Source organism: Ceratina calcarata, unplaced genomic scaffold, assembly GCF_001652005.2.
Source record: "Ceratina calcarata isolate Rehan_Ccalc_2016 unplaced genomic scaffold, ASM165200v1 scaffold268.2, whole genome shotgun sequence".
In the NCBI taxonomy this organism is placed as follows: domain Eukaryota; kingdom Metazoa; phylum Arthropoda; class Insecta; order Hymenoptera; family Apidae; genus Ceratina; species Ceratina calcarata.
Window position 1 is genome coordinate 40,435 of NW_017148980.1, and position 12,483 is coordinate 52,917.

Sequence of the window (12,483 nt, forward strand, 5' to 3'; positions counted from 1 at the left end):
CTAATGTCTATTCTTTAAAAAATACCGACGTTTGTATGAACTTTATGTGTACAACTTTAATACATATGAACAATTACGATGAATGTGTTTCTCAGTGGGCTTTGTTTTGATTTGCAGTATGTTACGTTTAGAAAAAACTGTAGACAAAAAATCAAGGAATAATAAATATTGTGGTTCGTGTATGTTTATCGATGAAAATTATCAAGTACAAGTGCATCGCTGTTAAACGTTTGTGACATTTCGAAATGGTGTATATCCTCTTAACTCGAAAATCCCATAGAGTGAATTTCGACATGCTCTCGTGGATTTACCGAGTCATCAGGTTATACGCCAGGCTACATTTTTCTTACATATTTTCTACCTCGAAGCACACAGGGTGAGTAGTTTCTTATAACTACGACAATACAAGTCGAATTACCTGATTCAGGCACAAAAACACCCAACTTTTATTTATTAATAACTAATTAACGAAGTTCGAACCGTAATTTTATCACTCTTGGTTTTCGTCTTATTTTGGCTCCTAGAATACGATCCTCAAATATTGTCCACTATTAAATAAAGTATTGAAAGATGTGGAAATGTTTTGATTTATTCCAGGTATTTGTCGAAAATTATCGAAACCTGTGATTTTCCGTATCGATCTTCGATATTTAGTCATTTGTAGCCCATAGTAACGTCAGCCGATTTTGATAAAATTTTGTACATGCATACATGCTTAGACATGCAAAAATCATGTTTTAAATTTTCCCCTACTTTTTTCCTCGTGATTCTAGCTAATAGTAACTTTTCTAATGTTCTCTGTACATTATTTAAGAAAGTGAGATTCTAAACACCTAAAAAAATAAATCCCAACAAATAGACCAATATTAAAAAGTTATTCCGTTTTGAAATCTTGGTCCGAATATTAATGAAGTACACACATAGGCATATGATAATTAATTAGACTGTGGTTGTATGTTAAAACGTATAAAAATGTAAGCATGGAACTGGTTTAAATTCTCGGCATTTCCTCAAAAGATTTCGAACTTTATAAAATCAATGAGAATGACAAGTTATTTATCGTTGCAGACTACGTAAAAATATAATTAATGTATATGTAAATTATTTAATGATATTATATGTACAGTAAGGTCGATTAATATTTATATATATTACAAATCTGAATAACTGAGACTTGTTTACTATATGATGTATAACAAAAAATTGAAAAGAATTGCTATAGGTGGGACTAAAGAAGAAGATAAAGTAAATGACTTTTAAGTTTCTTATTCGACTTCTAATAAAAATTTAAAACATGCTTTTTGTAGATTTAAAGATGTTATATGCATGTGCAAAGTTTCATTGAAATCGATCGACGCTGCTATAACCATATACGATGAACTGACAGCCGATAAACGATTAAAAATTAAGAAAACTGTGAGTTTTGACAATTTTCAACCGAAAATTGAAATAAAGCGAGAAAATTCAGTATATGTTGATGCGTCCATATATACTACTAACAAAAATTATGGTGTCAGGAAAGGGCCTAGCTGGATAAAGGGGTCAAATGTACCCTTGAGTCGAATGAAGTGCCGTTTGCGCCATTCGATAGCTTATTAAAAAAGAAACATTCACTCCAAGTTTTAGCCCTATATCTCGACCAGGGGGGTAGTAATCGGGAAAATTCGAAAAATCAGTTTTTTGATGATTTTTCGCAAGGCGTTAAATGTAGCCGTCAAAAATAAAAAAGTGCTAAAAATAATTTTTTCACATAGAAATCGTGGGGGATATCACATTCATATTTGTATGATAGATTTGTATTGTTGCAAGGATTGATCATGAATTTTTTCAGATTTTTAGAATTGGTACGTCAATGTGACAAAAATCAAAAACTTCTTTTTTTGCTTGAAAAAGTAACTTTTGCTTCGAATTTTTATGTCTCTTTCATACAGTATATCTATTATACGTTTTTAAACATTTTCAGTAACGGTAGACATGACAAAGTGTAAATAAACGAAATTGTCCCATGTTCAAGTGCTGAGACGGCACCGAGTTGTAGGGCTAAAACTCGGAATTAATGTTTCTTTTTTGATAAGCTATTGAATGGCGCAAACGGCACTTCATTCGGCTCAAGGGCACATTTGATCCCCTTATCCAGCTAAGCCCATTGTGTTGAAAATTGTCCAAGCCCAAACTGATTACTTAGCAATAAAGAGTAAGGCGATGATTTTTCTATTAAATTGAAGCTTGGAGCCTCCACTTTAAAATATCATTCAGAGATTTTTAATTTGATACAATCCTACGATAGAGAGCGCTTAAATCTAAGGGCATGTTCAAAATTTAACACTTGGTTTAACCGTTTGAGTTCCAAGCAGCGCGACTGCGCTTTCTCTAAATGAGTACTGTGATTTTTCGACACAAAATCTAAAGAGCGCGATCGCGCTGCTTGGGACTCAAACAATTAAGGGTATACAGGAGCGACGAGCCAACTCCGAACTGACTTTGGAGGCCTCATGTGAAGAAACTGGAAAACTCGGAGTAGAAAAATAGACCTTTGTCTCTTCTGCATTACTCTCTCCAAATACGAGTTAAAAATCCTTTTCAGCCTTCTTGTGGCTACGTTGCAGAACTCTGCTCGAGGCTATCATGGCTGTAGCGTAGCAACTTTAGACGGTGCCCACCCTTAAGAATTTTAATAAATTTTCATGTATGCATGAAACATGATAGAAAAGACGATAAGAAGAATTAAGTAAACAAGGGCTTGGTAGATAGAACTAAAGTTGCAACGTGAACTTTAAAACGAGCAAGTAAAATAATGCATTTATTATTACATTAAAATAATCTATCTTATTACATTTTATTTTTTTATAACAAAATATAAATAACAATTTGAAATCTACATATATATTGCACAATCTAAATGAGTAGAATTTTTTATTAAAATTATTTATTATTCTCATTCATTGCAAACACTATTCCGTTCGTAACACTATAAATTACATCATTGCAGAAAGATTTGGGCAGTCTCTGACAGTTTAAGCTGCGCTTGCGCTGATAACTGGAACCGCTTAATAAAGATACGTAAAAATCATTTAAAATGCTTGGCACTTCAGGGCACGCTCCTGCAATTAAATCCTTTGCTATTATGTTATCCGGCAATTTGTAGGCTTTAATTAATTTTATTAAAATTAGCGTAGGCCAAAACTTCTTAACACAGGATTAGTTAAATATAAAGCGATTTATTGAACAAGAAAAAAGTGTAACAGTATAATTGCTATGAACGTGAACATGTGCTCGCGGTAAGGAGTAAAGTGAATGGTGCCGCAATCCACGAGATGTCGCTGCAATCAAGTGAAGGAGATGTCGGAATCTATAAATGAAGTCAATGATACTTCTAACACTTCCACTTTGACTTCATTTTCCTCTCTCTTCTTAGACTGCTGATATGGTACTGATGTTACCAGCATTTTCATTTAAACACATTCCAATATTCTCGCGATGACTTTGGAATCTAAGTCGTGGTAGAGGCTTCGTGAATATGTCCGCCTGTTGCTCCTTGGAGGAAACGTACTCGATCGTGAAATCCTTAGCCTCGTACCTTTCTCGTATAAAATGAAAACGCACATCTATGTGCTTGGTCCGTTTATGAAAGCATGGATTTTTGACCAATTGAATTGCACTTTGATTATCCATGAATAGTGTTGCTGGTATCTTAGCTGTACCCACGATATCCTGCAACAATCTTTTCAGCCAAACAATTTCCTTAGCGGCCTGACTTGCTTCCGTGTATTCGGTGTCAGTGGTAGACAGGGCTGTACATGCCTGCCTTTGCGTGTTCCAGGAAATTGCCGACTGTCCTAAGTTTGAGACATATCCAGTTGTTGAACGCCTGGTCTCAACGTCACCGGCATAATCTGAATCACTGTACACCAGCAGACGCTTGTCTTGTTTGCTTGGAAAGTACAGACCATAGCTGATTGTGCCTTTGAGGTACTTCAGGATGCGTTTGATGGCGTTCCAGTGCAACTTCGTAGGTTTTTCCTGGTATCGGCTAACAAGGTTCACGGAGAACATGAGGTTTGGTCTCGTTGCCGTGCAGAGGTACTGCAAGCTCCCCACGGTCTCCCTGTATGGCGCGTTTGTGAGTTCCGAGTCTTGGTTTAGATGGATTGACGAGGCCAGGTCGTGATTCGGATCTGTTGGAATGCACACTGGATTTAGCACTTCCCATCCTAAACCTACTCAGGATCTTCGTGGCGTAGACCCATTGGTGCAGAAAAAAGGATCCGTCATCAAGCCGATCTATCTGCATTCCTAAAAACGTATTTGCTTTGATAATAATAGTCCGTCGTCTATGTAAATCAGAAGAATGAGTGTCTGCCTCGCCTTGTGATTTACGAACACACAGAGGTCCGCCGACGTTGCCTCTAAACCGAATGTCTTTAACAAGTCGGCGAAGTGCTGGTTCCAGCAGCGTGACGATTGCTTCAGCCCATATAGGCTGCGTAGGAGCCTACACACTCTTCTGGTTCCATCATTGTAACCTCGCAGTTGTTGCATGTATATTTTCTCTTCGATGTGACCGTTTAGGAAAGCGGTTTTGACATCGAATTGGCGGACGTGCATACCGTCTTGTGCCGCGATGCTCAAGGCAACTCGGGTGGAGTCATAGCGCACGACAGGACTAAAGATGTCTTGATAGTCCACATCTTTTCATTGACCGAAGCCACATGCGACTAACCGTGCTTTGTATCGGTCGATATTTCCATTAGGGTCGAGCTTCACCTTGTATGTCCATCTGCTGTCAATTACATTTTGACCCGCTGGTGCTTGTGTGAGCTCCCACACTTGATTCTTTAGCATTGTCTGGTAGTCTTCGTCCATCGCTGCTACCCATTTCTTAGCATCTTTACCATCAATTGCTTCTCGATACGAAGCAGGCTCATCTACTTCTGCAAGGAAAAGTTCGTCGATATTAAACTCTCTATACCTTTTCGGAGGACGCAAGTGCGATTTGTTGTGGAGCTCGCGGCCTTGCTCGACGTGTTCTATCGCTGGATCCGCTACATCGTCGGAATTTTCCTCAGTCTGCTCAACGACTTCATTCTCATGCTCTGTCACCTCAATCTGCGGTTCTACATGGTCCCGCTGATGCTGTTGTTCTCGTTGGGTTTGTTCCTGCTGAGGCTCAAGATCTACAGTTATCTAGTCCTCATTGTGATGACTTTCATGGCCTTTCTCGGTATTGTCAGGCATCCCGACCTCTCCAGAGAAGATTATACCTCTTGATATTCCGACTTTCTCGTCCTCTGGATACCAAATTCTATAGCCCTTCGTGTCTTGTTCGTAGCCAACTAGGTAACCTTTCTGAGCTTTGAAGTCGAGTTTTCGCCTCTTTTCTTTACGTGAATACTCTCTCACCAAACGTGTGGAGACGCTCTATGTTGGGTTTGGGATGATGCCATATTTCAAATGGCGTGTATGATTCCCGACTACTTTTGCTTGTAGCGTTTAATACGTAAACTACAGTATTTATCGCCTCGGCCCACAACTTAGTCTCTAGGCGTGCTGCGTGAAGGACTGTCCTCGCTGCCTCGACAATTGTTCTATTGTCTCGCTCGACGGCGCCGTTTTGCTCCGGGCTGTAAGCGACTGTACGTTGATGCCTTATACCGTAATCATGCGTGACTTCATTGACCTTCTGATTGACGTATTCGAGGCCGTTATCCGTTTGCAGTGTTTTCGCACCGTCGGGACAGTGCTTTTCGGCCTTTTTGAGGAAATTTTTTCAGGTAGTGCTCAACGTCGGTCTTGCATCTCAAAAAGTAAACACACTTGAAGCGCGAATAGTCGTCACGAAGCAATAGAAAATATCTAGCTCCTCCCAATGAGGGAACCGCCATCGGCCCGCATAGGTCAGAATGAATGAACTCCCCAATTCTTGTTGTTTGGGTGTCGCTTACGGGAAACGGCGATCGGTGCATCTTGTCCATGCCACAGGATTCACATAGAGGAGTGTCATCGTCCTTCACTTGAATGTTGAAATGATTTAACACCTGCTTGACGTGTCCATAGTGTTGATGTATTAACCTCTCATGCCAGACATTCAGTGACGACAAGGCCGTGTTAACTAGTGCCGAACTTGGCGCCTTGTCTGCTCCCACTGGCTCAGTAACCCTGAACTGCATTTCATAGAGACTTTCTTTTCTGACTCCCACTGCCAGTGTGTTGCCTCTCATCTGGATTTTGCAAGTCGAACTGTTTGACCACAATCTAAACCCTTTGTCGAGAGATTTGCCGACTGAAAATAAGTTGTACTTTAAATCTGGAACATAAAGAACATCTGTGAGATGATTTCTGTTCCATGTCTGCCCCTTGAACATGTTCATGTTGATGCTGTCTTTACCATATGCCTGGATAAGTTGGCCATCTCCAATACGTACATGGCTTGGCTCCTCGAAAGTTTCATACGTAACGAACGTAGCAAAGCGGAGCAGCGGCTACGCTCGGGAGATTGTACCTTCCAGCATGTCTACAGAGACCTTAGCAACATCACGCGATCGGTAGACCAATTTTTTTTAGTTTATGACATCAAGTTTGAAGAAAAAAAATTTCAGCCTTATAAAAATAAGTTCAGTTCATCAATTTTTTATACATTTTGTGTGGGCCCTAGACTTGTGTTAGCAACGCTTCCAACTCGGTAGATTATCACTATACTTCATTTTTAGCTATATTTAATTACTGTAAAAAGTTTCACTCTTGTAGATATAAGGCATTTATATAATATTTATTCACATTTTAAGAAAATTGTTGCAAATGTCGGCAACGCTAACAGCTTGATAGACTATACTTTTCGTGATTAATTTTGTATAAACATTGACTGAGAGAAAAGTTAACTTTATAGAAATTGGTGAAAAATTTATGTCGCTGCCTCCTGGACTAATAGGGAAGTTGGACTTTACACGTAGTTGGAAAGATAGGTCAAGCACTGCATGTATATAGAGCTTCTAATGCTAACGGTGGAAATCTTAGCATAATCGATTCAAATGGACAAACATCTGCCGAAGCTGCAAAGTATGCATTCATTTTGATAGAATAGATTAAAAAGTACGATGCAGATCACGTCGAGCTATGCGAACGGATAACTGAGTGCATGTACAAAGTAATAAACAGGCTGATATGTTAGTAATGATATATTACATATGTTCACTTAAGTCAAGTCATATATCATAGTATATTCTTATTCCTGATTGTGTTTATTGTAACAGAGTGATTAAGAATTAGAAACGCGTATAATCTTTCTTTCCTTGTTCAGTTGTCGAATCACTTGTTGGAAGAATTGGCAATGGACGTTCACGATGAAATAGACTATCGAGAAAATGAGGAAAGTAAGTATTGTCTTCTCATAGATATTACGATAGAATATACGGGTAAATACTTGCATTGATCGACGCTTTATTGTATATCACGTTATACCAAAAGAGTTTGTTACGCTCATCATAAATATTCTCATCGAGGCTCGCAAGACATATGCTCGCGAATAATGCGCCACTGGAATGTGTGTATTGTATACACGTTGTTTACTTGCATGCTCTACAACGGATACTGATATATGTATCTCAGACCCAGCTGTCTCTATGCTTCGTAAAAAGCAGCAAGATAAACACGGATGATGAACCGCTGTACGACAGTGTGGCTTCCGACGACGATTACGCGTCATATTAGATTTAATGATTCCGTGACAGAAGTCATCCTGAACAGAGCCTACGATAGTACATGGACTTAAAGGACGGTGCCTAAAGTGGGATTATGGGCGAGGGGAAAGGCTCCCAAAGGCATGAGGGGAAAACAGCTCTGTTTGAGCCCACAAGTGGTGCCTTCAGTGCGGTCCCGCTTGATTTTGAACATGCTTATTCGTCTGATTCGCCTGGAACATGCATGTTGAATATGTGAATTGTCAGTGCCGTCATGATATTTCATGAGACAATCGTAATGAAGTAATGACTTTTCAAAACAATAATTGTGAGATGCATAACATGACGTGTTACATTATATTTTTAGGAACATATATATAAATGGAAGAGCATATTATCACATAGAGAAGAAATCGGAAGATAATCGCTAGGTTACTTACCAAAGGGCTTACTTTGAAAAGATTATATATATGCTGAACAATTTCGAAAACAAATGCACAATGAAGATGTGAACGTACAACATAAAGGTATACCGTTAATAGACGTAGTTTATGCTCTAAGGCTTTACACGTACAATTGTAAGACCAATTTTAATTCTTACAGTAGCATATGGAGAGGATTCAGTGTCGGGAAGGAGCAGTAATGAATCAAGACCTGTAAGTACGTCGATAATACAAGCTTTATTCTCTCATTACTTTACACGTACGATTCTAAGACCGTTTTTAATTTTTACAGAAGTATATGGAGAGGATCCAGTGTCGGGAAGGAACAATAATGAATCAACACCTATAAGTACGTCGATAACACAGATTTCATTCTTTCCGTGCTCTCTCGTTATAATTGTAAAACCGTATTTAATTTTTATGCAGAGGATCCAGTGCCAGCATGGAGGAATAATGAATCAACACCGGTAAGTATGTCGATAATACAAGATTTATTATCTCATTCCTTTACACGTACAATTCTAAGACCAATTTTAATTCTTACAGGAGCATATGGAGAGGATCCTGTGTCGGGAAGGAGAAATAATGAATCAACATCTGTAAGTACGTCGGTAATACAAGCTTTATTCTCTCATTGCTTGACACTTACAATTTCAAAACCGTTTTTAATTTACACGTACGTAATTATACGTAATTTAATTAAACACGTACAATTCTAAGACCGTTTTTCATTTTTACAGAAGCATATCCAGAAGATCCAGTGTTGGGAAGGAGGAATAATGAATCAATACGCACGCGGTGCCTAAGTTGGTTGGAATTAATGTACTATCGAAAGCAGAGAAATTAATATTACAAAGGGAAGGAGACGTAGAATACATGGAGCAATTTGAAACAGTGACAGAAGAACCTGCAGCTGATTCGTGATGATCCTGATGATCAATTAAATTGTGCTTCGGTGCTCATAAGAGAATTGATTAAAATTCTTATTTTACAAAATATTGTTCCTATTTTTATTAACTTATTCCTATCCTTCTTTTCTTACTTTTAATGGAAGATAAAGCGAATAAGTATGTTCAAAATCCGGCAGGATCACACTGGGGGCAGCACTTGTGGGCTCAAACAGAGCTGTTTTCCCCTTCCGCTTTTGGGATTATGCACCGTCCTTTAGGTCCATGGACCTGAAGGACAGAGCATGGCCTGCGGTATTTTGTGATGGAAAACGGAAGGGGTATCCGAGATGTCAGCCATTTTCTAGGAGCGACTAGTGGCGTTCTCTTCATGTAGTGTCCACACCTGCGTTCGCGTATCTTCATGATAACGGCCATATTAGCATCACTAGCGTCTAGAACAGGTATGTCCAACTCATTTCTTCTTACTTCAATAGCTTTCCCCACCTCGTGCCATAGTCATAGTAACGCAGCGGATCATAATGCGCTCACACTACTTAACGTATCCCCACCTAGGCTCCCGCTGAAGATCGTGTCGCATGCGCGACACTTTTGACCATGCCTGGCATTGCCTGGTCTATTAGCAAACTTCCACACGTACGCACATTTATATATGTACATAACCGTGATACACGCTGGCTTTAGCGCGCGCAAGATTTGTATAAGTCTTACAGACAGGCGGCGCCACTTATCGCTCCTAGAAAGTGGCCGACTTGATTGTTCACCACCTTCATCAATAAAAGCAGTTTATACTCCGTCCTTCAGATCCATGGTACATACATACATTTGCGTACATACTACATACCTTTGCATGATTGCATATTACTGTATGCAATGTGTACAATTATAAAACAGAAATGCAATGTATAGGGTGTAAACCTACAGGTGGGCAATATTTTAAGGACGTGTTCTATGATCAAAAATAAGACGAAAATGAAGAGAGAGAAAATTGCGTTTGGGGCTTCGTTAATTAGTTATTAACGTTTAAAGATTTGGCGTTTCTGCCCCTGAAATAGAACAATCCGACTTGTACCGGCGGGTGTTTTTACTGTACGTGCAGCTGATCGTCGTCGGTCAATGCATGTCGATAACGATGAACAGGACCGTACTTATAATTTGTGGGCTTACCTCGGGTGACGAGTGGAGGACGCAAATTATTTTAAATGATGTGCCTTGCATTCAACCTGATTACTCGCTAAATCCACAAGAGCACATCGAAACACGCTCTATGGGATTTTCGAGTCAGGAGGGTGAATGCTCTTTTCTTCGCAACAAAAAGAAATATCCACAAGAATACACATGCACCGCGAGTGTCTATCAGAGTTCTGCACGGACCGGGCCGGCGGCCCGTTTCTCCCTCCAATAAGGGCCGCGTGGGCTTTGTGATAACGAGAAATATGATACTTTGGCCCGTTCGGCCCGTGTCGGCCCGTTCGGCCCTTGACCGTCCGGTCGGCCCGTGCTACGACTGCTACGAGCAGACGGGAGCCGAACCCAAGGCTCGCCAAGGCTATAGTGCGTTCGCGGTTACTTGTCGAACGCCGCGTGGTCTAGTCGCCGCGCACCTCATTCAATTTATTACACGATTGCTGTATTTACTTTATGTATATTAATTGTGTACAATATTACAGGATTTTAAATATGAAATTACAACAAAATGTGATATATTTATGCACATAATATGAACATAATAAATTGAAAACATGAACGGGTTTACAAGCAGTGAGCGCTTTTGATATATGCGCACTATTTACAATATGTACAACATGCAGATGCTGACGTACTTTACAGTAGCATAGACGCAATAAAGCATTGCGTTGTAAACGATTTCCTCCTCATCTTCAAGGGTTTGATATTGGTCTTGTTCCGTCACTGCTTGTACATATATATTCTGCATGAAAACACATGTAAGATAAATACACTCGTATATAAAGTATTCCGAAATTTCCTTCATTACATTTCCTTTAATTTCATTTCCTGCGTTATTATTATAATTTCGGAAAGAGTATGTATAACGCGTTCCATGTATGATTAGTTACATGCTTGAAGAACAATTTTCGTACGTTTCAAGTAATGTAGAAAATAATGGAAAATAATCATCAGAATATATATTGGAATTAACACAACGCTTGTAAAGCCGTTCATGTTTTCAATTTATTATGTACATAAATATGTCATATTTCGTTGTAATTTCATATTTAAAATCCTGTAATATTGTACACAATTAATATACATAAAGTAAATACAGCAATCGTGTAATAAATTGAATGAGGTGCGCGGCGACTAGACCACGCGGCGTTCGATAAGTAATCACGAACGCACTATAGCCTTGGGTTCGGCTCCCCCGTCGGCTCGTAGCACGGGCCGACCGGACGGTCAAGGGCCGAACGGGCCGGTACGGGCCGAACGGGCCAAAGTATCATATTTCTCGTTATCGCAAAGCCCACGTGGCACTTAGTGGAAGGAGAAACGGGCCGCCGGCCCGATCTGTGCAGAACTCTGGTGTCTATGTGTCACATGCACACACACATAACACGAAACACACAGTCACATTCACACCACACACTACGCGCACAACGGTTTGCCCGAAAACTTGAAATTTTTACGTCGTACTCCTATTCGCGACGCACTTGCGATGTTGTCTCATCAAGAGTCGACTAGAAACTGTTCCAGCAGTTTTTTGTCCTAATCGAGTCGAAGTTCTGATCCATTAACAAAAGCGTTCTGCCTCGGACGCCTGGGCATCTGGTAACACTCAACTCGCGCCTTCCAAGTTACAAGCTCTATATTCCTCTCTTTTTCTCACACAAATTCTTGACAGGATGTATTCTTTCTTTTTCTGATGTGAAGCTGCGTTTAGGCATCGACAGTATTTTGTTCTGGGAATTATCAGAGAGCAGTCGTGAAGGAACTATCGTCTTAAATTTTCCATTCCTTTACATTTTTCTGTTCACATAAATCCGAATCCAGTGAAGTTTCTGTTGCGTCCCACTAACTTGAGATGTTATATTTGATTTGATTCGCGACAGATTTATTTATTTGTGCTAAAACGCGTATGTGTATTGAAGCCTAGTTTATGTGAATAATCGCAGTGCATGAACTTTTATTTTAATAAATATCACATGGACCACATGGACGTTTCATCTTAAATCTCGGCTAACAGGCGCTTACAAATCTATATGTTCAGTCGATATGAGGTACGTTGAATCAGACGTACGCGTGTCGTTCGTGTACGAATCGAGTCGGTCACAAATTATCGAGAGGGCGAGGAAGAGATTGCGAATCGGGAGTCTCGAAGGAAAGGATTGCGTGCGTCATCCTTTGTTGTTACGGAGCCCTAGTATGAGGACGGAGGCGAGAGAGGGACGGAAATGGAGCCCTATTACGAGGGCGTTGGCTAGACAGGGACGGAAACGGAGC

At 39.9% G+C, this 12,483-nt stretch overlaps 1 long non-coding RNA gene across 2 annotated transcripts; it reads left to right on the plus strand.

Annotated features, from left to right (window-relative positions):
• Window positions 1-5,551: 5,551 nt before the first annotated feature.
• LOC113464144 (uncharacterized) lies at window positions 5,552-9,076 on the plus strand. Of its 2 annotated transcripts, XR_003388978.1 has the most exons (8): window positions 5,552-5,633; window positions 7,295-7,367; window positions 8,041-8,200; window positions 8,277-8,329; window positions 8,409-8,465; window positions 8,543-8,583; window positions 8,663-8,719; window positions 8,857-9,076. It is a non-coding gene; the product is annotated as an uncharacterized LOC113464144 (long non-coding RNA). The 2 variants fall into 2 exon arrangements; XR_003388977.1 differs by having other exon boundaries at window positions 7,295-8,200.
• Window positions 9,077-12,483: the final 3,407 nt, after the last annotated feature.